This window comes from Zootoca vivipara, chromosome 1 (assembly GCF_965207765.1).
Source record: "Zootoca vivipara chromosome 1, rZooViv2.hap1.1, whole genome shotgun sequence".
Lineage (NCBI taxonomy): Eukaryota > Metazoa > Chordata > Lepidosauria > Squamata > Lacertidae > Zootoca > Zootoca vivipara.
In genome coordinates, this window is record NC_142582.1 from 120,968,836 (window position 1) to 120,993,268 (window position 24,433).

At 46.9% G+C, this 24,433-nt stretch overlaps 1 protein-coding gene across 1 annotated transcript in view; it reads left to right on the forward strand.

Moving 5' to 3' along the window:
- Positions 1-2,883: 2,883 nt before the first annotated feature.
- LBHD2 (LBH domain containing 2) overlaps positions 2,884-24,433 on the forward strand; it is a 48,840-nt gene continuing 27,290 nt past the window's right edge. Inside the window, exon 1 of the mRNA XM_088673486.1 lies at positions 2,884-3,420. The gene's annotated coding sequence lies outside the window, so the exon portion shown is untranslated. The remainder of the gene's footprint in view (positions 3,421-24,433) is intronic.

Sequence of the window (24,433 nt, forward strand, 5' to 3'; positions counted from 1 at the left end):
TGTCTTAAAACTATAAAATGCAGCTCAGTAGGGAGGAGCCACTACCAAAAAGGCCCGTTCCTGGGGTCGCACACCACGTAACTCACACTGAGGAGGAACTACCAGCACATATTGACAGCACATGCAAGTCAACATGGACAAAGGTCTTCTTGCAGACATTTGGGTCCCAGATATGTTTTGAATTCTTGTTGAGAGCCAACTTTAGCAGCTGGAGAGAGAGAGAGAGAGAGAGAGAGAGAGAGAGAGTATAAATTAAATTAACAATATTCCCAGGTGTATTTTCCTAATGAAGACATGGGCAGCTGAGATAGTTGTTTGCCCCAGCCAGAGCCACTGCAAGAATTGCTTTGGCAGTATCACCAAACACTACGGGGCTTCTGGGCTTTGCACTGGATGGGCAACCATGTTTTTCAACTCGACTTGGGTCTCATTTGTGGCGGCCACCCAGAATGCAATGCCCCACCTCATAGCCCATAACCCATAGATATGTGATACCAATACATTTCATTGATCTTTGGGCAGGGGCATTAGATTCCGAGTAGCTAAAAATGACTGGAGGCCGCCACGAACGGGCACTAAATTTGGTTCCTGTTTAACAGCAGCGCTGCCTTCCAATTCTGAAAAGCATGCAGGGGTTGAGTACGGAAGGTGGTTGACGGTGCTGAGGTTGGGTTGGGTTGGTGAGTGGTTCTTCTAAGACCCTGAGGCCCAAGTCCAGATCCCTGATCTGGCCAGCTTCTGGAACTTGGACTTCTAAGAAAGCCCACAGCTGCATTGGGATCTGACTTCAACCCCAACCTCCCCACTTGTCTGTGATGCCACAGTTTGGTGATGTCCATTCGCTGCTCTTCACACAAAACATAATTACTGTATTGAATTGACTACGGTACTGTTATGTGCTGATGGGCCAAATGACATATCTGAAGCGCAATCACAAATAAGACATTGAATGTGTTTGGGGTTTGTTGTTCAAAATAGTACTGGTGTGTGTGAGACAGACTCCCTTTGCCTGATGGTTGCTGTAACCAAAAAGGCCACACCTGCAACGTGATCACCCATTTAAGGTGATGTGCAGCTTGGTCCTTAGGCTGTTTTATAAGGGGATTAAACAAATTCGTGGCACATTCATGGAACAGATACTGACCACGTAGCTCAAAATTAGTATCTGCTTTACTTATTATTTCTGCTTCCTTTCCTCCCAATCCATTTTGCTTTTGTGTTGTGCCTTTTAAATTGCAACTTTGAAGGCAGGGACTGCCTTGTTTTCATTGATCCGACGCCCTTTTAAAATGTGTCTTCTTTTGTGGGGGGGTATTGGGTTGCTGTTTTTATTTTCATTAGGTATTTTGTGGTTTTTTATCTTGGTTTTATTCTGTGAATTGTCATGAGACCCCCCAGGTATAGGGTGATATATAAATTCAAATAATAATAATAATACATCCATAAGCTGCTCTGAGAACCTTTTTTTTTTTTGCTAAACAGCAGGGTAAATAAATAAAGCCTCCAGGTTCAGAGCCAGTATACCTGTGAATGCCAAATATTGGGAAGCAGCGACAGAAGAGGGATGTTGCCTTCTTGCCCCACTTATGAACTTACTGAAATACAAGGATGCTGGTCGAAATGAACCTTTGATCTGATCCAGGAGGGCTCTTATGTTTTCATGGAATCATAGACTTGTAGAGTTGGAAGGGAACCCCAAGGGCCATCTATTCCAACCCCCTGTGATGCAGGAACCACAGCAAAAGAATCCCTGACAGATGACCATCCAGCTTCTGCTTACAACCTCTAAAGTAGGAGAGCTGTGTTTCCAACATGATGATTCTAGACAAATTCAGGACATAGCAGCAGCTGTTGGCCAGAGCCAGAGGCGATTTTTGAATATCCCCAGCAGGTGGGGCCCCCAAATGTACTAAGCCAGGCCTTGCTGTGCTCAGGCACTCTCTGCTGAGCAGGACCCTGGATTCGTACCCCAAAGCTCCACAGGGCCAGCCAAGGGCCCATCAAGGCCAGCATCCTGGTCTCACAGCAGCTCAACAGTTGCCTGCGGGAAATGAGCAAGTAGGATTCAATCACAAGAGCAGCACTCTCCCTAACGCTGGATTTAGGGCGGTGTGGGTCATAGGAGCAAACTCTTAGGAGCCAATAAAATATTTGAGGGGGCTGAGGACCCCCCCAAGTTCATGGGCATTGCCATTCAAATGGTATGAGTGTGCCATGTCTTGTGATCATTTACTCAGGGCGGGGCTTACCTGGGCCCCCCAAATATTTTATTCAAGTTGTCACCCCTGTTGTGGGTGGTTCCTGACGGCACTGAGTCGAATTAAGAAAATCCATAATTGAGAAGATCCATTTGCGGGCGCCAAATTTTGGCCATATTACCGAACTCCAGGCCTGCTCTCCCTTCCTGTGGTTTCCAGCCACTGGTATTCATAGAAATTATAGACAGGGATGCCATTGCCGACTTGAATAAAATATTGGGGTGGCCGCCCCACATAATCGCGGCACACACCCCCCCCATTTGAATGCCAATGCCAATCAACCTTGAGGGGGTAGGGGTGGGCGAAGGGACCTCAGCCCCTAGGAATCAGCTATGATCACAGAAATGAACAGTTGGAAGGGACCCCCAGAGTTATTTAGTCCACCCCCGCACTACAGGCACCTGAACTAGGTCGTCCATGGCAGATGGCCCCCCAACCCCTGCTTAGAAACCTCAACGGAAGGAGAGAGAGCCCACGGCAGCCTGTTCCACGGTGAAGCGGCTCTTGCTGCCTCCAACTGCGGAGGCAGAGCCGAGACGTCGGGGCTAGCAGTATTATTATAATGATTATAATTATTTATTGAGTTTATATACCGCCTTATACCCGGAGAGAGAGGGTCGTGGGTGCCTTCTTCCAGTCTCCAGCGTCGGGGAGCTTCGCCAACCCCAGCCTCTTCCACCCTCGCCACGAAGCGCCCTGCAAGAGACGGCGTCGGGTGGAGAGGAAGAGGGCGCGCCGGGATCGCCAAGGAAGGAACCCAACCCCCGGCCCGACGTGGGGCTGCCGCTCGCCAGAGGGCCCGCCGCCGCGCAAAGCTCTCTCCCCCCCCAAGCCCGAGGGTGGGGTTTGCTCGTCTCTCCTCCGCCCCAGCTCTCCACTCCGCCCCCTTTCCTGGAAGTCTCCGCGCTGCTTCGCGTGCCACGATCGAGGCGCAGCGGCGACAGCTTTGCGCGGTGCCCGGTCCGGTGCTGCGCGTTCTTCTGAGTCGTTGTCTCCCGCTGGCTTCGCTGCTCCGGAAGGCTGCGCGCCCCGCGCTAGGATCGCCGCTCCGCGCCTCCTAAGCTGCCTCGCCGATTCTTTCCGCCTCGGCTGCGCGCGTGCGGAGGAGAAGCAGCAGCAGCTGCTGCGGCGGCAGCGCCTCGGATCTTTGCGCCGCGGACAGGTAAGCGCAAGAGCCGCGTGGATTGCGCCGGACTTGCGAGGGCAGCGGAGACGTGCTGGTTTTCCGCGTCTCTCCCCGCCCCAGGAAAAGGGGATCGCGGTGGCCGGGTTCGAAGGCAGGCAGGCAGGCAGGCAGGAAGGAAGGATGCCGTCCCGGCTCCCGAGGGCGCAGGAAGAAGGGGAAGCGGTGGGGAGGGGCATGGGACGGGGACAAGGGGGGGGGCCGGGAGGGAAAGGGTGCTGGGACCCGAGGCAGGGGGAGGCAGGAGGCAGGCAGGGATCTGGAGGCACGACGAGCGGGGCAGGAAGAAGCCGGTTTGGAAGGGACCCTGAGGATCATCTAGTCCAACCTACTGCAGTGCAAGAATATGCGGTTGTCCCATATGGGGATCGAACCTGCAACCTTGGCCATGCTCTAACCAACTGAGCTATGCAGACATAGCTGGAGGGTAAAGCAGTCTCTAAAAAGAGGTGCTGGAACTCACCCTTGTTCTCTTAGAATGGCCATGGTGCCCACCTGAGAGGTACCGGCACTGAGTTCCTGTGAGTACCACCTGAAGAAAAGCCCTGGTGCTTGGTATGCAGAAGGTCCCAGGTTCATTCCTCAGCATCACCAGGTGGTGCTTGGAGAGAAGCCTGCCTGAGACCCCGGAGAGCTGCTGCCAGTCAGTGTAGGCGATACTGAGCTAGATGTGACTCGCTACAAGGCAGGTATGATAGAATGATCCCACTGCCTGATCAAATGTCGGGGGTCTCCTGACATTTGCTCCTGGGAAGCTCATAGGCAGGACACAGTGGCAAGAGCTGTAGCCTGCCCTCATCAGAGCTATCCTTTGTCTAGATATGGATATTCTGGTCCATCTGTCTCTGATAATGTTACCTGCAGGACAGGTGTTTGTCTGGCCCTTTAAAAACAGCCGCAGCAACAACAACCCTGCGCTGTTGGCCCTCTCTGGCAGTGGCCTTTGGAGCAGGGGTGTGTGGAAGTGTCACAGTGCAGAAGGAAAAGCAGAGGTGGGGAGCAAAAAGAGTAGGTTTTAAGCCATATTTACTCCTGTTGATTTCACCGGGACTATATTCCAAGAAAGCATGCTTTGGGTGGCAGCTTGAGGGGTGGAAGGAACAGAGGTGGGGCGGTGGAAAGGATGAGGTAAAAGCAGAAGAATCATAGAATTGTAGAGTTGGAAGGAACCCCTGAGGGACATCTAGTCCAACCCCCTGCAATGCAGGAATCTCAGGATGGGGGGGGGCATCCAAACCTCTGCTTCAGAGCAAGCACGGGGGCAGGTGACTGGGGAGCAAAAGGGAGAGAGCTGAGGCTGGGCTGATGTAAAGGGAAGTGTGCAGAAATTTGAAGGAACTGTGTAGAGAACTGTGCATAGGTTCAGGAGAACTAACCTGGAGGTTGCCAGGAGCTTTCTCAGCAAATGCCTTTAAACCCAAGCAAGTCCCGTCCCCCCCCTTCCAGTAGTCCCTACTCCAGGGATGGGCGGAAGGTAGATTGGGCTGTACTGGCAGATCTCTGGGTGTTTTGCAGTAGATTGGCAAGGGCTTCTGACTGCCGACTGATTAACATCAGCAACAGCAGGAAAAAGAAGGTGCCTTTTTCCCCCTTTAAAGAAACAAAGAACGCTTCTGGACCGGTTGCTATTTTTGGGTGGGATTCAGCCATATACTGGCAAATCCAGGTCTCACCATGGCCGTTGATCAGGAAGTCTTGTGCAACAGACCTGCTTTCCTGAACAGATCAGGCTTCTTGCGATAAGGAAAGTGATGGGAACATTCACTGGCACGCAAGAGGGAACTTTGACGCAACTGGTCCTTTTACCTCCGCACAAACAAATCAGAATGAATGCTCCTTAAATAGTCACCCTTTGTCTGGAAGTGCTCAGAGGAGCAAACTGGAGTGGGATTGTGTGACTTTTGTGCAAAAGGACGAGTGAGCCCTCTTCGGTTCTGGTTCCAAAAACTTGTTCCTAGGCTCAGGAAGGCAGTTGGGACATTCTTTTTCTTAATTTGGATTGAAGCTTGTTTGAAGGGCGGGGCGGGAAGTGTGTCAAAACACAGTATTTCATAAGCACCAGCAGGATAGACATGGATTGAGTCATAGAATTCTAGAAGGGACCCCAAGGGTCATCTAGTCCAACCCTCCGCAATGCAGGAATATGCAGTTGTCCCACATGGGGATCAAACCTGCAACCTTGGCGTTATCAGCACCACGCTCTAAACCAGGCATCTCCAGACTTCGGCCCTCCAGATGTTTTGGACTACAATTCCCATCTTCCCCGACCACTGGTCCTGTTAGCTAGGGATCATGGGAGTTGTAGGCCAAAACATCTGGAGGGCCGCAGTTTGGGGATGCTTGCTCTAACCAACTGAGCTATGTCCAGGGAAGTCAAACACTTACCGTTTGGCAAGCACAGATCGGTAGCAGAAGGAAAAGGTGCAGCCCGAGAATGCCAAGACTCAGGCAGGGGAAGGGGGGAATAAGTGGAGAGGATATGAAGGAAATTGGTAAAGAATCAAGGTTAAGTATCAACAGCAGAACTAGCACCACACATTCATGATGGAATCAGAACAACAGTAGCTGTTAAACCTGTGAGTTAGGACCATTTTTGTGGTCGAGGATTTTCTTTGGGGAGTTAAATCGGAGGATCTGGTAATTTCCCTTCTCCTAGCTCTTACTTTCCCAGAACTTAAACCAGGGTGATGCCTTCCTCATAGGGTTTGTGTCTTATGTAGAGCAGTGGTCAAAGGTTTTAGGAGAAAGTTAAGATTTCAGCGTCAGTTTGCTAACAAGATTTCATTGGCACGTGGCATTGCCAGCCGGGAACTGGCAGTGCAGTCCAATATATGTCTATTCAGAAGCAAATAGAATTCAGCTCAACAGGGCTTAGCCGCAGAAAAGTATGTTTAGGATTGCAGCCTGCAGCACAGAGGAGCAAACAGGGCTGCTGAAAATGGGAAGGAGAGAGGAAGAATGAAAACACTTGTGGCTCCCGGCTCCCGTTTTTGAGTGCAACCTTTTATTTGTGGAAAGAAGATGGGTATATGGAATCGTAGTCTAATCTACAATCTGCAGCTTTTCGCCCTCAGTCATGAAACATCCTGTGTGTTGCATGAAGCGGAAGGAAAGAAATGGTAAAGATTTGCAACAGACAACCCAAAAGGGAACAAAAATGACTGTAATAGCGAATCGGCTTCTGTAAGTGTAGGAGCGAGCAACCGCTGTCTTGCGTGAACGTCAATGAAAGAATAGCATGTCTCCTATTTGCCATTATTGATAGTTTGCATAGCAAGGTACTTGTAAACTGAGAGGTTGTAACTATAGTTATCGGCTTGTCTTGCGTGTCCCAGCTCAGGAGCCCCCAGAAGGCGAACCAAGTCTCAAAGCGAAGGAGTTGCCTACAGAACTATTGGAACGCATTCTGCAATTGCAAAGCTAGGTTGCCAGCTGAACATACCCAAAAGGGACCCCCCAATTCCAATTCTGATTCTCTGTATTTGTGTGATGTATTGGTTTCAGTGTGAGCACCTAAAAATGTATGTGGGTGAAATAGTCCACAGTGTGATGTGGCAGATCCTAGTACCACGCCTTTCAGGTTTAAGGCCAATGCTCTGTTCACCAGGATGGTGATGGGGGAGCATGTAAAACAGCCTTCATCAACCCTGTAGGGCATTTGGCTTCAACTCCAGGCTGTATAAATCTTTCAGCCCCAACCAGTACAGCCACAGCGTAGCCTAAAAAAATATATCTGGAGAACACCTGGCTGGCGAAGGCTGATGTAAAAGTTAGGGATGCTGCTTTTTAGCGTCCTTGCAGACGCATCTTTTTTGAGCCATTGCTTAGCATTGGTACTTTGCAAATTGCACACCCGCCTCTTCCTTAGCCTTGTGAAAGCAGAAAAAGAGTGGGCGCAGATTCCTGTGCATTGTATTATGGCTCCTTGGAAAAGGCATTGTGCTCCTTCCTGTAAGTGGTTGGGTACCTTGAGCACATAATATCTGAAAGAACAAATGAAAGCACATAAAACTCCCTTACACCAAGCCAGAGCATTTGGTCCATCTAGGCCAGGCATAGGGAAACTCGGCCCTCCAGATGTTTTGAGGCTACAATTCCCACCATCCCTGACCACTGGTCCTGTTAGCTAGGGATGGTGGGAGTTGTAGTCCCAAAACATCCGGAGGGCCGAGTTTGCCTATGCCTGATCCAGGCCAGTAGTGTCCACTCTGGCTGGCAGCCATTCTCTAGGATTTCAGAGCTCGTCTTTCCCAAGTGCATGGCAAGTATGTTCTCTACCACCATTCCACAAAATGAGGAGGATTACATGCATTGTATTTGTTAGAATGTACTGCCAGCAAGAAATGATGTACAAGGAGTTATTTTTTGGGTGGGTGGTGGGGATGGGAGAGAATATGAAGCAAAGTGTTTGGCCATAATGGTGGTTGCTCTGGGGGGGAAAAGTCTCTGTTGTTGCATCAAGAAAGTATGCTGCCCAAACATCCTTGATGAATGACAGCAGTGTTTAAAAGATGGACCACTTTGAATGCTAGGAATGTGAGAAACCCGAAGCTTTTACTTCTCTCAGGTTTCTTGCTTTGGCTCGCTCTGTGTTCTCAGTTCATGTCTTTGGAAATTCCACGCCGTGTCTCTGATATTTCTGCTTTTCTGAACAACCTCTGAGTTTGCAGGGGTACTTGGCCAGGAGCAGAGCTATAAATCTTGCCACAGGTGGTAAAAGCAGCACTGCCGACCCCATTGTGAACTGGGGGGGGGGGCTCCTCATTTGTGGCAGTGGCACTAAATTGTCCCTGCTTGTTTACAAAGCTATTGTACTACCAACCTTACTATATGCTTGTGAAACATGGACCACTTATAAACGCCATCTCCAACTCCTCGAAAGGTTCCATCAATGGTGTCTCCGAAAATTTTTACACATCACTTGGGAAGATAGGCAAACTAATATCAGTGTACTGGAAGAAGCAAAGATCACCAGTGTTGAAGCAATGATTCTTCAACATCAACTTCGTTGGACTGGGGTGACTTCTGTTTCAGTGTATCTGAAGACGTGTGCATGCACACAAAAGCTCATACCAATGACAAATTTAGTTGGTCTCTAAGGTGCTACTGGAAGGAATCCCCCCCCCCCGCCCCGGCTACACCAGACCAACACGGCTACCTACTTGTAACTGGATATAACTGGGTGCAAGGAAGGTTGGGGGAATTTTTTTACTGCACCAGGGGCACCACCACAACTATGTCACAAATGGAACCTGGCAAATTACCACGGCATCTATGTTTAGCGTTCATTTGTTCCACCTTTTCCTAATCCTTCAGAAACTTCAAAGGCTCCAAATTTAGTCAGCCCAGCAAGTGCTCCCTTTCTCCCTTGCAGTTAACCTGGTGGTGTGAAAAAAAAAGCAAGCCTCACCCCCGCCTTCTGACATTTTCCCATCAGGTTGGCAAATTTCACACCTACAATTACATTTATAGAAATAATGAATCCACTATGCCCTGTAAAACTGGCAGCAATGTTCATTTCTGGTTTAAGGTTTGAACTTTCTCCCTGTTTTGACAAAGTCCCCCGTGATATTCTCGCGAGGAAGCTGGTAAGATGTGGGTTGAACGAGGTAACTGTTAGGTGGATTTGTAGCTGGTTGACTGGCCGAACCCGAAGAGTACTCATTAATGGTTCCTCGTCATCCTGGAAAAAAGTGGCAAGTGGGGTGACACAGGGTTCTTTCCTGGGCCTGTCATTGTTCAACATCTTTATAAATGACTTGGATGAAGGAATTGAGGGGGTGCTAATCAAATTTGCAGATGACACTGAACTGGGAGGGGTAGCGAATGCCGCAGAAGACAGAATCAGAATTCAAAATGACCTTAACAGTTTGGAGAACTGAGCGCAAGCTAACAAAATGAATTTCAGTAGGGACAAATGTAAGGTTCTGTGCTTAGACAGGAAGAACCAGATGCACAAATACAGGATGGGGGACACCTGGCTTACTAGCAGTACAGGTGAAAAGGATCTAGGGGTCTTGGTGGACCACAAGCTGAACATGAGTCAACAGTGTGATGCAGCAGCAAAAAATAAATAAAAAAGAGCTAATGCTATTCTAGGCTGCATCAACAGATGTATAGTGTCCAGATCAATAGTGCCACACCTGGAATACTGTGTCCAATTCTGGGCACCGCAATTTAAGAAAGATGTTGACAAGCTGGAAGATGTGCAGAGGAAGGCAACCAAGGTGATCAATGGTCTGGAAACTAAGCCTTACAAGGAGCGCTTGAAGAAGCTTGGTATGTTTAGCCTGGAAAAGAGGAGACTGGGAGGAGATATGATAGCCACCTCCGAATATCTTCACATGGAAGAGAGAGCATGCTTGTTTTCTCCTGCTCTGGAGGGTAGGACCCGAACCAATGGCTTCAAGTTGCAAGAAAGGAGATTCCAACCCAGGGGTCAGCAACCTTTTTCAGCCGTGGGCCGGTCCACCGTCCCTCAGACCATGTGGCGGGCCGGACTATATTTTTTGGGGGGGGGGGGTTGAACGAATTCCTACCGGCATGTCCCACAAACAACCCAGAGATGCATTTTAAATAAAAGCACGCATTCTGCTCATGTAAAAACACCAGGCAGGCTCCACAAATAACCCAGAGATGCATTTTTAATAAAAGCACACATTCTACTCATGTAAAAACATGCTGATTCACGGACCATCCGTGGGCCGGATTGAGGTGGTGATTGGGCCACATCCAGCCCACGGGCCCTAGGTTGCCTACCCCTGTTCCAACCTAAACATTTTGAAAAACTTTCTGACAGTAAGAGCTGTTCAGCAGTGGAACAGACTCCCACAAGAGGTGGTGGACTCTCCTTCTTTGGAGGTTTTTAAGCAGAAGTTGGATGGCCATCTGCTTTAGCTAAGATTCCTGCATTGCAGGGGGTTGGACTAGATGACCCTTGGGGGTCCTTTCCAGCTCTAAGATTCTATGAATCCCAGAGACTGACTGCCAGGCAGAAAAAGCACCTAAGAACGTTCCTGTTAATTTGCACAGATAACTGCTTGCATTTTCACCTCCTCGTGTTAGGGAAAAAGCTAGCATTTCCCCTGTATGCTCACAGATTTAGGGGAGTTGGGTGGGTGGAGGATTTAAACCGAATCCCTTAAATTGCAATAGTTTTGATTCTGCTGGACATGAGGAGTGAGAACTCATTTTCTATTTTTTGGAGTGGTTTTAGGAATTGTTATTTTCGTGCCATTCAGGGAGTGTAATTGAGCTGTTGCTGGCTGTGATGAGCACACACACGTCTTTTTGTCCCACTGTTATCTCCGGCAGTTGTTTTGCGGAGTTTAGTAACAGCACCAAAACATGCACAACTTTGTGAACAAAAAAAGATTGTTGATGCCACTGTTCTTGAGATGAGAGAATTGCGGTTGGCATCACACAACCACTGTGAGGACGTAGGAAGACACCTTACACTGATTGTGTTTCCATGTAATGCAGAGCCAAGGTGGGTGGTTTGCTTAAACCACAATGTGCAAGAGTTGCATGTTGGTGCATGAGTTCAAGGGCTCCTCTTTGCACGTCTCCCTTCCTCCAGCTGGAAACAAACAAACCACCGGGTGTCTGATGTCTGAACCAGCATTTGTGCTTTGCTTCTCTCAGAAAGCCACAACCAGTGGGAAGCCAAGAACAAGCCTTGGCTTCACATTGCTGTTTGGAGAGAAACAAACCATGAATGTTGGTTTGGGTGCCATGCTAAGTCAGAACTTACTCCTGGATGGGTTAAGGGAAAAGTGAAATGGGAGCACTCGAGAGCTCAATCATGCGACATCATGGTTTAAACCAGGCATCCACAAACTGCGGCCCTCCAGATGTTTTGGCCTACAACTCCCATGATCCCTAGCTAACAGGACTAGTGGTTGGGGAAGATGGGAATTGTAGTCCAAAACATCTGGAGGGCCGAAGTTTGGGGATGCCTGGTTTAAACCATTGTTAGGAATTCAGATATATAAACTAGGTGCCGAATGGCTCCTTAAACCAGGGTTACAGTCGCCAAAATGGAATGCCTAGTTGCCATTTTTCAGCCAGACGGCTCAAAAGTCAATACAACTTCAATACTTTTGGTTCCTGAATTTCATTCTGATTGTGCAGCTAAAATATAACGGATAGAATTATACAGGATGTGTTGCTGGTGTGTGAAAACAGTCAAGATCCAAGGATCCCCAGGCATGCACCTCCAGATGGTGACGTCAGATACCATCCTGGCGCCTGGGCATTTTCACTTGGTGTGAAGTGCGCCTTGTGCCCTGGCGAATTTTGAACCCTGGTTTAAACCAGTGTTAGTCAATGTGCAACTCTCCATATGTTGCTGGACTCCAGGTCTCATCAGCATGGCCAATGAATCATAGAATCATAGCTGGAAGAGACCATGAGGGTCATTGAGTCCAGCCCCCTGGAATCTTTCACCCCACATGAAACCTACAAGCCTAAGATTAAGAGTCTCATGCTCTATCAACTGAGCTATCCCTTATGGTCAGGGATGGCTGGAGTTGGAACCCCACAAAAGGTTTCTGTTTTGTTGATTTTCATCAGTAACCCTTTTTTTCAATGTTTAGCAAGAGGATATTTTGTCTAGCTCAGGCATCCCCAAACTGCGGCCCTCCAGATGTTTTGGCCTACAACTCCCATGATCCCTAGCTAACAGGACCTGTGGTCGCGGAAGATGGGAATTGTAGTCCAAAACATCTGGAGGGCTGAAGTTTGGGAATGCCTGGTCTAGCTGGTAATGATGTTTCAAAACTTGGGATTTTCATTGTATCTTTGTAGCTGTTTTCCATCCACAGTGTTTGTTCTGACTCTTAAGAAGATGCCCTAATTCGTAAAGTGTTTTACAATGTGGGATTTTGTTGTACTTGGTCTTTATTTATGACGTGTTAAGATATGTTGTTTGTAGGCCACTTAGGGATCCTCCCCTCCCTTAAAATTCAAGCAGCAAATAAATTCCTAAATAAATAAAAATATATATATAATCTGGAAGGTAGCACATTGGCTGCCCCTGGTTTAAACAAACCACATGCCACGACTCAGTATTATGTCTGAACGCAGCCACTGATTTAGACCACTGGTGGATCTAGCTCAGTATTGTCTAACCAGAGTCTCCCCCAGCCTGACCTGAAGAAGTTGGGGATAAAATCTGGGGCCTCCTTTATGCAATGCATGGGCTCTTATCGACTTGTTGATTTCTGTCTCCAGCCTTGCAACTTAGTGGCTGCCACACCTGGGGTGTGGAGGGCCCTACTCTTAAGTCCCTATTTACCTGCACTACAAAGCCATCCCTTAATTTGCCACCATTGAGTGATAGTTGTTTGACAGCAGCCAGGGATTGAAAGAACAGCTTTCTCAACTGAAGTGCCTTGCGGGAAGCGGAGGTGGAGGAAGGGAGGAAGGAAACTTGTGTGTGTTGCCTGCCTACACGTAACCTGGACAAAGGCAGCATTTTATGTCCCCGAGCCTGGCGAACAAGACATTCAGTGCTTGGTGGAAAGAAAGGGGGAAAGTGTCACACAGCACAGCCTTTTCAGAACCGATTCCTGCCCCCAACACACATTTCCAAAAGCAAAACAGAGCCTAGACGGCGGATTTTGGAGTCAATATTATGGGTACAGAGGGCGCTGCCTGTGGGGTTTGTTAAGCAACAGTCGTTTTGCATGCACATCCCCACCATGCAGCTAAACTATTTAACACGTGAAGAGATTCAAATGAATTAACATGTGCAACTGATGAGCCCACTTTTCGTTTTTTTTTACATGAATGTATGACGGTGCCTTACATAAATATATGAGTCAGGCCATGCTGGAAGCAGATTATATAGTCCTTGACACACTCCAGCTCAGCATGGCCTCCTTGGACTTGCAATGACTCTCTTAAGCTCTGCTAATGGAGATATTTTAATTGGGCAAACTGGGAATTTTGCTGAAGATCTCAGAGTTTGTTTGCTCTGCCTCTGAGAAGAGGAGGAGGAGGAGGAGGAGGAGGAGGAGGAGTTTGGATTTGATATCCCCCTTTATCACTATGCGAAGGAGTCTCAAAGCGGCTAACATTCTCCTTTCCCTTCCTCCCCCACAACAAACACTCTGTGAGGTGGGTGGAGCTGAGAGACTTCAGAGAAGTGTGACTAGCCCAAGGTCACCCAGCAGCTGCATGTGGAGGAGCGGAGACACGAACCCGGTTCCCCAGATTACGAATCTACCGCTCTTAACCACTACACCACACTGGCTCTCATTGAGCTCATGGACCCATCTCCTTTTCAGCTAGGACAGATAGTTGGTTAGATGCAATCTCTAATACCAAGACGCCAACCACAGGACTTCTTTCAGGGCTGTGTGTGCTCACTGCTCATCTTGAAATTGAACAAGGCACCACAGTTCAAGAAGGATACTGACAAGCTGGAACGTGTCCAGAAGAGGGCAACCAAAATGGTCAAAGGCCTGGAAACGATGCCTTATGAGGAACGGCTTAGGGAGCTGGGTATGTTTAGCCTGGAGAAGAGAAGGTTAAGGGGTGATATGATAGCCATGTTCAAATATATGAAAGGATGTCATATGGAGGAGGGAGAAAGATTGTTTTCTGCTGCTCCAGAGAAGCGGACACGGAGCAATGGATTCAAAGTACAAGAAAGAAGATTCCACCTAAACATTAGGAAGAACTTCCTGACAGTAAGAGCTGTTTGACAGTGGAATTTGCTGCCAAGAAGTGTGGTAGAGTCTCCTTCTTTGGAGGTCTTTAAGCAGAGGCTTGACAGCCATATGTCAGGAATGCTTTGATGGTGTTTCCTGCTTGGCAGGGGGTTGGACTGGATGGCCCTTTGGTCTCTTCCAACTCTATGATTCTAAGGCCCCAATACGTGGAAGGCTATGGATTCTGTGAACTGCCCTGAGATCTTATTATGAAGGGCAGTATATAAATCTTTTTCTTTTTTTTAATGCATGGCTGCCAGTGTTTTCCCCCACCAACAATTCCAACTTTTATTGTGGTGTTGAATTTCTGAAGAGGGTTTGCATTCGCTATCTTACCTTATGTTCCTTATTCCCAGCTTAAGCCCTACAGGAAACTGGCACCGAATGATGCCTAGAGTGGAGGAATCGGAAAATAAGCGATACTGCCAATTTTGTCTAATCATGTGTTATCTGTCTCACCTTTAGCTCCTTTCTACTGAGAGCCGGCACAGTTTGTTTTTTTCCAAACTTCGCCTGGTATTCAAGAATCATAGGTCCCATTCTGGGCATACCACGCTGCCTTGTGGATATAAGTTGCCACCCTTCCTAGAGGAAATGGACAGCAGGTCCGGGAGGGGGGGGGGGAGAGAGAGAGAAGCACACACCCCTCAGGCATGCATGCTCATTTGCATGTGTTAATTGATTTATGCAAGGAAACCGACTTAAAAGAAGTGCGAGATGTAGGGGCAGGGAGGGGAGCTGTCAGAATAAGTACAAAAACAAGCCAGGTGGCAAATCAATGGTGTCTGGTTCTTCAAACGCTGTTTGGTGAGGATGATTTCTAGCCTCTTTTCTGATGTTTAAAGCCTTAGCATGGCTAGGGATCCAGGTACCTTGAGGAACGTCCGACGTCAAATACCTTGGCTATTTAGATCTTCTGTGGAGGTCCTTCTCTCGTGCCCCTGTCATCTGAAACCTGCTTCGGGTGTTCTCGAAATTCAGGAATCCCTGGTCCCCACCACTTCTGTGGAGGATTCCTGCGCTATGCAGAACTCTTTTCTAGAGTTCTCCATTGCACAGAGAACATCTACAAGTCCTGAAGGATCCGTGCTTCCGACAGGTGGCCTTCAGCTCATGGAGGGCAATGGCAATGGAAGCGGGAGGGGACCAAGCTGGCACGCTCATTGCTGAGATCCTCTCCAACGAGCCTCTCCTGGATTAGAGGAAGGCTAGATATAAAGAGAAAAGGGACACGGGTGGTGCTGTGGGTTAAACCACTGAGCCTAGGGCTGGCCGATCAGAAGGCCGGTGGTTCGAATCCCCATGATGGGGTGAGCTCCCGTTGCTCGGTCCCTGCTCCTGCCAACCTAGCAGTTCGAAAGCACGTCAAAGTGCAAGTAGATAAATTAGGTACCGCTACAGCGGGAAGGTAAACGGCGTTTCCATGTGCTGCTCTAGTTCGCCAGAAGCAGCTTAGTCATGCTGGCCACATGACCTGGAAGCTATACGCCGGCTCCCTTGGCCAATAAAGCGAGATGAGCGCCGCAACCCCAGAGTCGGTCACGACTGGACCTAATGGTCAGGGGTCCCTTTACCTTTAGAGATAAAGCAAGTGGGGGGCAAAGTAAGGTGCTTTTCAGCTGCTGAGCCTGGCTGGATCAGGTGAAAGGCCCAAGTCGTCTGGCACCCTGTTCTCACAGTGACCAACTGGATACATATGAGGAACCCGCAAGCCGGACTTGCAATGGGATATCCTCTAGGCAAAAGCCCTTCTTAGCCTCCCAGACTTTGGAATTATTTTTCACGTACTTCTTAAACACGGATAGTTTTATTGTGCGTTCGTGATCCGACTGTGTTGTATTTAAAGGCACTTTTGGTGCCTTTGCTGTTTACCGTATTTTATTGCTTATGGACCTGCGCAGGGCAATATATAAATTCTCCCAATAAATAAGGATAAAGATAAGCAAACAAATAACTCCTGATAATTTTCGAGGGGAAGATAGGAGCACGAGTGCCAGTCTCCTGCGTGGCAGTACTTTGTCCTGTTACCATAGCAACCGCCGAGCCTCCTTTGCATAAGGCACCCAAGTTCTGCGCTGCTCGGTAGGCCTCATACTCCTGGCAGGCCGCTAAGCAAATCAAGCTGGGTGTGTTTTGTCGTATTTCACATGTGTTCATGGACTGGTTTGAATTTGGAAAAGTTGTGCGTCGTCTTGTCACAGCATGTGTCTTTGCCCACAGCCTGTAAACAGAAGTCTTCAATGGAAAGGCACTTTTCTTACGAGGAGAGCTTGAGAACGAGATGGGGTTGGCTGGTGAGGAAGGGCAATCTGTTCATGCTCAGAGGCGCTTCTCTGCCTGTCCATCTCTGGCAGAGGGTGTGTGTACAGGTGAAACTCGAAAAATTAGAATATCGCCGAAAAGTTCATTTATTTCAGCAATTCAACTTAAAAGGTAAAAGCAATATAGGAGATAGACGCATGACAGGCAAAGCGAGATATGTCAAGCCTTTATTTGTTGTATTTGTGATTGTTATGGCGTACAGCTGAAGAAAACCCCAAATTCACAATCTCAGAAAATTAGAATGGTGTTTAGCTACTCAATCCATAACACCAGCAAAGGGTTCCTGAGCCTTTAAATCAGGCATCCCCAAACTTCGGCCCTCCAGATGTTTTGGACTACAATTCCCATCTTCCCCGACCACTGGTCCTGTTAGCTAGGGATCATGGGAGTTGTAGGCCAAAATATCTGGAGGGCCGCAGTTTGGGGATGCCTGCTTTAAATGGTCTCTCTGTCTGCTTCAGCAGGAATCACAATCATGGTAAAGGCTGCTGACCTGACAGATGTGCAGAAAGCCATCATCGAGACCCTCCATAAGGAGGGAAAGCCTCAAAAGGTTATTGCAAAAGAAGTTGGATGTTCCCAAAGTGCTGTATTAATGCACATTAGTGGAAAGTTATGTGGAAGGGAAAAGTGTGGAAGAAAAAGGTGCACAAGCAGCAGGGATGACCGCAGCCTGCAGAGGGTTGTCAGGAAAAGACCATTCAAACGTGTTGGGGACTGAGGCTGGAGTTAGTGCATCAAGAGCCACCACACACAGACGGATCCTGGAGATGGGCTTCAAATGTCGTATTCCTCTTGTCAAGCTGCTCCTGAACAAGAAACAACGTCAGAAGCGTCTTACCTGGGCTAAAGAAAAAAAGAACTGGTCTGCTTCTCAAGTCCTCTTTTCTGATGAGAGCAACTTTTGCATCTCATTTGGAAACCAAGGACCCAGAGTCTGGAGTAAGAATGGAGAGGCACACAATATTCTTAATTTTTCGAGTTTCACCTGTAAGCCCAACCAAATTAATCAAATGAATTTCTATTTCGCATTTATTTTGTTTATGGAAGTATTTATATACTGCTTATAGTGTCGTCTGGTAGAACTCAGCTTCCTGTGTCTTCCAGGGCAGCGCTTTCTTGAACTCCTCTAACTACTTTTGAAACTTTAAAAAAGAATTCTACCAAAGAAGGGGGGGGGAGGGAATAAGGCATGGGTCCTTGTTTCATGATAAAGCTGCACCAAAAAGCAAAAGCAAAAACCGCTTGCATTTCCCTAGGACTCCCAGTGCCAAATGAGGCGCAGGATCATGACCTTAAAATTACACATCAAGTTGCAATAATCCAATGGTGGCAGGCCTGTCATTTTCATTTCGTTCTCTTGCTTTTACATTTACCTTCAGCGCACCGGCTACAGTTTCTTGCTTTGGAACCCACAGGGCTGGGTTGTTGGTTTTTTTTTTGTTCATTAACAATTTCTTTTCTTTTTCACCCCATGGTCGAGTGCAGCTTTTTCTGTGCAACTGAACTGACTTCCGAGACACCACATTACATTGCTCTGTGGCAATCCTTAGTACATTGGAAACTCAGTTTAAATTGATTTTAGCTTTTTTGTAAAAAAAGAAAAGAAGAGAAAAGAAATCACAACAAGACACCCACCAATTCCTTATAGTGGTACAAACCTAACCATACATCCATTGTTCGAAATAAACTCCCATAGAACAGAGAGTACCTATTAAGACTGTAATCTGTGGGTTCAGTCTGTAGTTAATTGAAATGATTGACAGATGTCCCATTAAATTTTAGTGAATTGCACTCTAACCCATCTGTTTGTCTCCCTGTGTTCCTGCTAGAGCTGAGTGAATATTGCCTACCCATATTCAATATTATTTTTGTCGCTGCCAAAAAATGCTCTCTGCTTTTGGCGTTTGTTTATCAGGTGACTCACAATATTTGTCCAAGTTGGTCTGCGTTCTGAATTGCACATGGTCAACAACGATGCGACGACGCCCAACGTTGTCGGTGCGGCATGTCGTATGCTGTCTTGACCCATGTGACTTATTTCCTGGTTTTTGCTGACTTAATAAAGTTCTGCATTTCCGTGCAACTATATAGTGCTTCTTATGGTCTGTGCAGGTGGAAGTAAATGGAGTCAGGGGATCCTGTGCCCCAGTTGATGGAGTGGCCTGCTCTGTGGCTCTCAGGTCTGACAAAGCAAGAAGTGTTTTGGTTGAGTGTGGGGAATGAGCATTGTGTGCATATAAGGCCAAGTTGTGGTCCATCCAAGCAAAATCTAAGCATAATACCTCTACTTACGAGATCCTTTGCATCCCGGTCATCATCTGTTTGACTTGCTTCCATCTGGACGTCGCTACAGGACTCTATACACAAAAACAGCTAGGCACAGGAACAGTTTTTCCCCTTGTGCCATCAATTTGTTAAATTCGTAGTTGTGTAGCGGAAGGGGAGGCCAGTTAGGGGTGGGGTCCCTTTGCTGTGCTATTGTAATGTGAGTGGAACAGTGTTTGTATAAGGTTGTAGTCGAAGCAAAATTCCAAGTGTGTTTGGTATTGGCCAATAAATTATTCTATTCTATTCTATTCTATTCTGGTTACGTATCCTTCGGGATACGCATGCGGCAAACCCGGAAGTATTTTTCCAGGTTTCGCCCCCTTGCACATGCGCAGAAGCACTCTACCGTGCCACGCGTATGCACAGAACAGGCACCTCCGGTTGCAAAAAAACTCAGGATCTGACCGGAGCTCTGGAACGAATCCTGCCCGCAACCGGAGGTACCACTGTATGCATGTTTCCTGGGTAGCAGGAATAGCTGGTGGAGAGGGTGCTGCTGTGGACCTCTCCTCCCAGCAGTGGTGTTGCTTCTTCATATCTGGATGGTGGGGCAGAAGGCAATGAGGTCCTGGTGGCTCAGTTGCACCAGCAGAGCCAATCTTTGTGACCAAACTGTCCTAACCTTGCTACCACCCCCTGACGTCCCAGTTAATGGTAGGCGGCCAGGTGGCCCTATATGCAGTGCCACCCCTCCCCTCCATCTGCTCCAACTGTTTCATTGGATTGTATGAGGCTTATTTCAAAGTAATTGTGCACAGCCTTACAGTGCAATCCTACATGTGTGATACGGAAGCGGTCTTTTTGTAGTGACACCAGTGTTCTGGAAATATTCCAGTAGTCCAGAAAACTTCAGCCCTCCCTGCTGAAATACGAGGTGTCATCTCTATTGGCATTCCACCAGCATTTGAAGACACACCAGTTTACAGAGGGATTCCACTGGTCCCTTGACCCGAGTCTCTTGTTCTACTTGCCGTATTGTCTTAATGGGATTGTTTTATTGTAAGCTATATTTACTCGAGTCAAACGTGTCGTTGAATCCAATGCACACCTCAATTTTCAGAACCTTGAAACCAAAAAAAAATATTTGCTGGCAAATGTAAATGTGCCATGGAATCTAATGCGCACCTTTATTTTCGCAGCGTAATTTCGCCTCAAAAGGTAAGCATTAGATTCGAGTAAATATGGTATTTTCGATATGGATGTTTATATTTTAATGCTTTTGTATTTGGCCTTTCTACTTCATAAACCACTTAGAAGTCTGAGTATATTTCATTGCCCATTGTTGTAGATACCAAGGACACAATCCAGTCAAAGATTTCAGGACTTCAGTGGGGGATGGAAGTAGTGAACTTCAGCCAGTTTGTGCCCCAAGCTTTTAGGAGTGTGTATCACCAGTGAACATACCGCATTTTTCCATGTATAAGACGCCCGCATGTATAAGACGACCCCTATTTTTTTAAACCCAAAATTAAGAAATTAAGTTATTTAGCTTTTGGGGTGGGGGTGGGGAAGGTCACTTCCGCCAATCGCTCACCTGCCTGCCCGCCACAGCTGATCACACACCTCGCTGCAGCCGCCAATTGTCTGCCCGTTCGCTGCCACCAACAGCCCACCCGCCCACTTGCCGCAGCCGCCAATCGCCTGCCCACTTGCCGCAGCCAATCACCAGCAGGCATTGCCACAGCTGCCAGTCACCCGCCCAATCGCCGCTGCCAATTTCCTGCTTGCTGCTGCCATTAATCACACATCTCCCCTCTGCATCCACTATCCATGAATAAGACAAGACCCAACTTTTGCCTAATTTTTTTAGCAGAAAGCATCGCCTTATACACAGAAAAAAATACGGTAATTTGCTCTTTTCTTGCAGAGAGAGAGAGAGAGAGAGAGAGAGAGAGAGAGAGAGAGAGAGAGAGAGAAGCAGATTTTTTTTTGAATCTCTTGTGCTTCTTTTTCTTTCCCCTCCCCACAATTTATTTCCCTCCACTGTCTTGACACTTGTCTGGTCCTTGCTTATGTTCCGAAAGACTTGCCCACACAGCCTTCTGCTCGGGGGAAACCATGTACAGACATTTGGTCGTTGCGCTTCAAGCTCAGTAAAGAACAGTGAGCAGCATGCGTCTCTGTTTGACGGATTGGGAACATTCGCATTTCTAAAACCCTGTCCAAAATTAAAATGAAATGAAGAGGAGATGGTGGTGGAGGAGCTAAGATCAGGTCTGCCATCAGCTCCCTGTAGGTGCTGAAAAATGCAGTCATAGAATAATAAAATTGTAGCATTGGAAGTGAACCCAAGGGCCATCTCCTCTTCAGTGAATCTCTGGCAGACGGCCATCCAACTTCTGTTAAAAAATCTCCAGTGAAGGAGAAAATGATGTTGACGGTTCTTCTTCTATTTCTATGCTAGAAACTTGGGAGCCAGAAAATAAAATATATGTATGAGTTGTTCGCGACTGGACTTAACTGTCAGGGGTCCTTTACCTTTTTATGTTTCAGTGCAAAGGGGGGGGGGCTTGTTCAACCACTTCTCCTTCTGCACTTAAAATGTTTCTTCACCCTTTAATGTTGAGATAAATTCTAAGTTACTCGAGATATAATAATAATAATAAATTAATAATAAATTTTTATTTATACCCCGCCCTCCCCAGTCAAAACCGGGCTCAGGGTGGCTAACACCAATAAAATTACAATAAGACATAAAAAAAGAAAACAATTAAAATACAGATTAAAATACAATATTAAAATTTAGAATGCAGCCTCATTTTAAGTAGTCCATAAATCCAAACCATGAGGGAGGAAAACACAGGGGTCAGACTGAATCCAACCCAAAGGCTAGACGGAACAGCTCTGTCTTGCAGATCCTGCGGAAAGATGACAAATCCCGCAGGGCCCTGGTCTCCTGTGAAAGAGCGTTCCACCAAGTTGGGGCCAATACTGAAAAGGCCCTGGTCCTAGTTGAGGCCAATCTAGCCACCTTATGGCTCGGGATCTCCAGAATATTGTTGTTTGTGGACCTTAAGATCCTCCGTGGGGCATACCAGGAGAGGCGGTCCCGTAGGTACGAGGGTCCCAAGCCACATAACTTAGTCCGGTAATGGTAGTGAAAGATGTATGCAAACTATAAAATAATTGCAGAAGAGATAAGTTTTTGGGACAACACTCAGGTTAGCAGAAGAAACAATATCCTAGAAGTTGTCATGTCCAGCTCAATGGAGCATGGGGTTTTTCAACCCCCGTTGTGAGGCTGCCCTTATTACAGACAAAGAAAATCCCATGTGTTACAACATGAAACAATCTGATCGACAAAATGCAAAATGCTAATAATGTATTGGCGATATTTATGAAACGCTATCAATTGTTTCTTGATTCATAAACAAAAGCCATATAATATGTGCAAGAAGTCACAAACTAATAGAAGTCAAATAAATATTCCTGGTTGCACTATCGCCAGATCAATGAAATGTATCAGGGAAATTTGAAAGAAAATGGATTTGATCATAATAAATCAAAATATGAAAGTGAAATATTAAACAGTAATTGTAAAATATTGTCGAAAATGTATAAATTGCTGTTGGAATGGCATTTGAAGGGCGAAGAGGTGAAGTCGGTTATGATTCATTGGGCCAAAGATTTTGGGTATAATATACAGTTAAAAGATTGGGGGAAACTGTGGAAAGAAGGGGGGGAATTACAGCCTGCAATGCTTTGAAAGAAAATATGATGAAAATGATGTATAGATAGGATATTATGCCAGTGACGTTAGCTAAAATGTATAAAAGAAGTAATAAATAGCTTCAAAGTGTTGAAGGACATGGGTGAAAGGACAGCCTAGGAAGCTTGGAGGTTCGTCTCTCTATCTGCTTTCTCCCCATGCGGACTCAGCAGCCTCCAGTACAAGCTGAGTTGTATTCCAACGCTTGCAACACACCCTGTGTTCATTCACACAAAGCCATAGTCTGACTTAACATTATGTTCTTAGTTAGTGCACAAGAACACCAGAAGAGCCCTACTGGATCAGACCAGAGGTCTCTCTCATCTAGTACAGTATCCTGTTCTCACCATACCTGCCAAGTTCCAGCCTGAGAAATAAGGGACCGGACCGGAAGTAGCAGACCGCAAGTAGCACTGCCGCCATTTTGGAACTGGGCGGAGCATGCTCAGAAGTGACTTTTGATGCTGCTGTGCCCAGTTCCAAAATGGCCGCCGCACCAGAAGTCACGCTGCAGCCATTTTGGAACTGGGCAGAGCAGCATCAAAAGTCGCTTTCTGAGCATGCTCCGCCCAGTTCCAAAATGGCCATCGCGCCAGAATAAACCGGGGGGGGGGGGAATTGTTTTTTCGGCTGGGAACAGCTGGAAAAACGGGGGTTTCCCGGGGAATACGGGAGACTTGGCAGCTATGGTTCTCACAGTGGCCAACAACCCAATGCCTTTGGGATGCCTTCAGGTTCCTTGTTCATCTATTTATGGGCATGAACCAGCTTTTTAAGGGTCCTTGCGACAACGTGTCTTGTGCTGAGACAAAGTCTTGAGCCGGATGAGACTGGGCGAGAAGATTATGACAGTGGCGGTTAACATGAACAGCAGTTAAGGCTGATGCAGCAAAGGAAAATTACAAGATTAGTTTCAAACATGTTGGGGTTTTTTCATTGTTGTTGTACTGATAAGAAAGAGAGACAGATTGCCTTGCTGACATGGTTAAACGTTCGAAAAACTAATTTAGAAAGAAAAGGAGGTACTCGCCCCAAAATATGGAGATTATGGGTTGTATTCAACTAAGTGTTACTCAGAGTAGACTCACTGAAATTAGATGACCTAAGTTATTCATGCCCATTAATATCTATACCACGAGAGTATTATTAGTATTCGTATGTAATTGCTTTATACTTCACACTTTCCTGCAAAGGAGCCCAGGGTGGAAACCATATCAATACGAATGCAATTAAAACCACTAAAAAAAACCAGTTTAAAACTAAAATTAATGACTTGCTCTCAAGCTAATAATTTCAGGGTTTCCATGCATAGAACTTTCAGCCATCAAATGCCTGGCTGGTCCCATGCTGGGAGACTGAGGCAACTCACTAGGGAGGGCATTCCACAAATGTGGGGGATACCACCAAGAAGACCCTTTCACAGCTCACAGCCAGCCAGGCAACCCCCAGTGGAGCCACCACCAACAGGGCCTCTGTATGGCCAACATTGACCACAACCCATTGCACTGTCAAGGGGTGGCTACTTTTCAGGCTACTTTTCCAATAACAATCAACGATGACAAAAAGCCATTTCTGCATCAAAGTGGACATTCGTTGCAACTTTCAGCAAGTATGCCAGTCCAGGTGTGGGCAGGCGGTTGGTTGGGATCTACTGTTAGATCCCTGGGCAATTTGTGGTATAATATGCAAGTTGTTTCACTCCAGTGACCCTGAAAACTAGGCTACTGAAATGAAGAATGTTTGTGAGGAGGAGCAAAAAGTGAGGAGTGCATTTTTCAGATCCTGTTAACAGATTTGAGCCACGTGTTTGAGCCACGTGTTCAAAAGCACCTTATTTATTTATTTATTTAGAAAAATGCACAGAGCACTTAATCAAACACATCTTAAGTTGTCTAAATAATAAAATAACCAC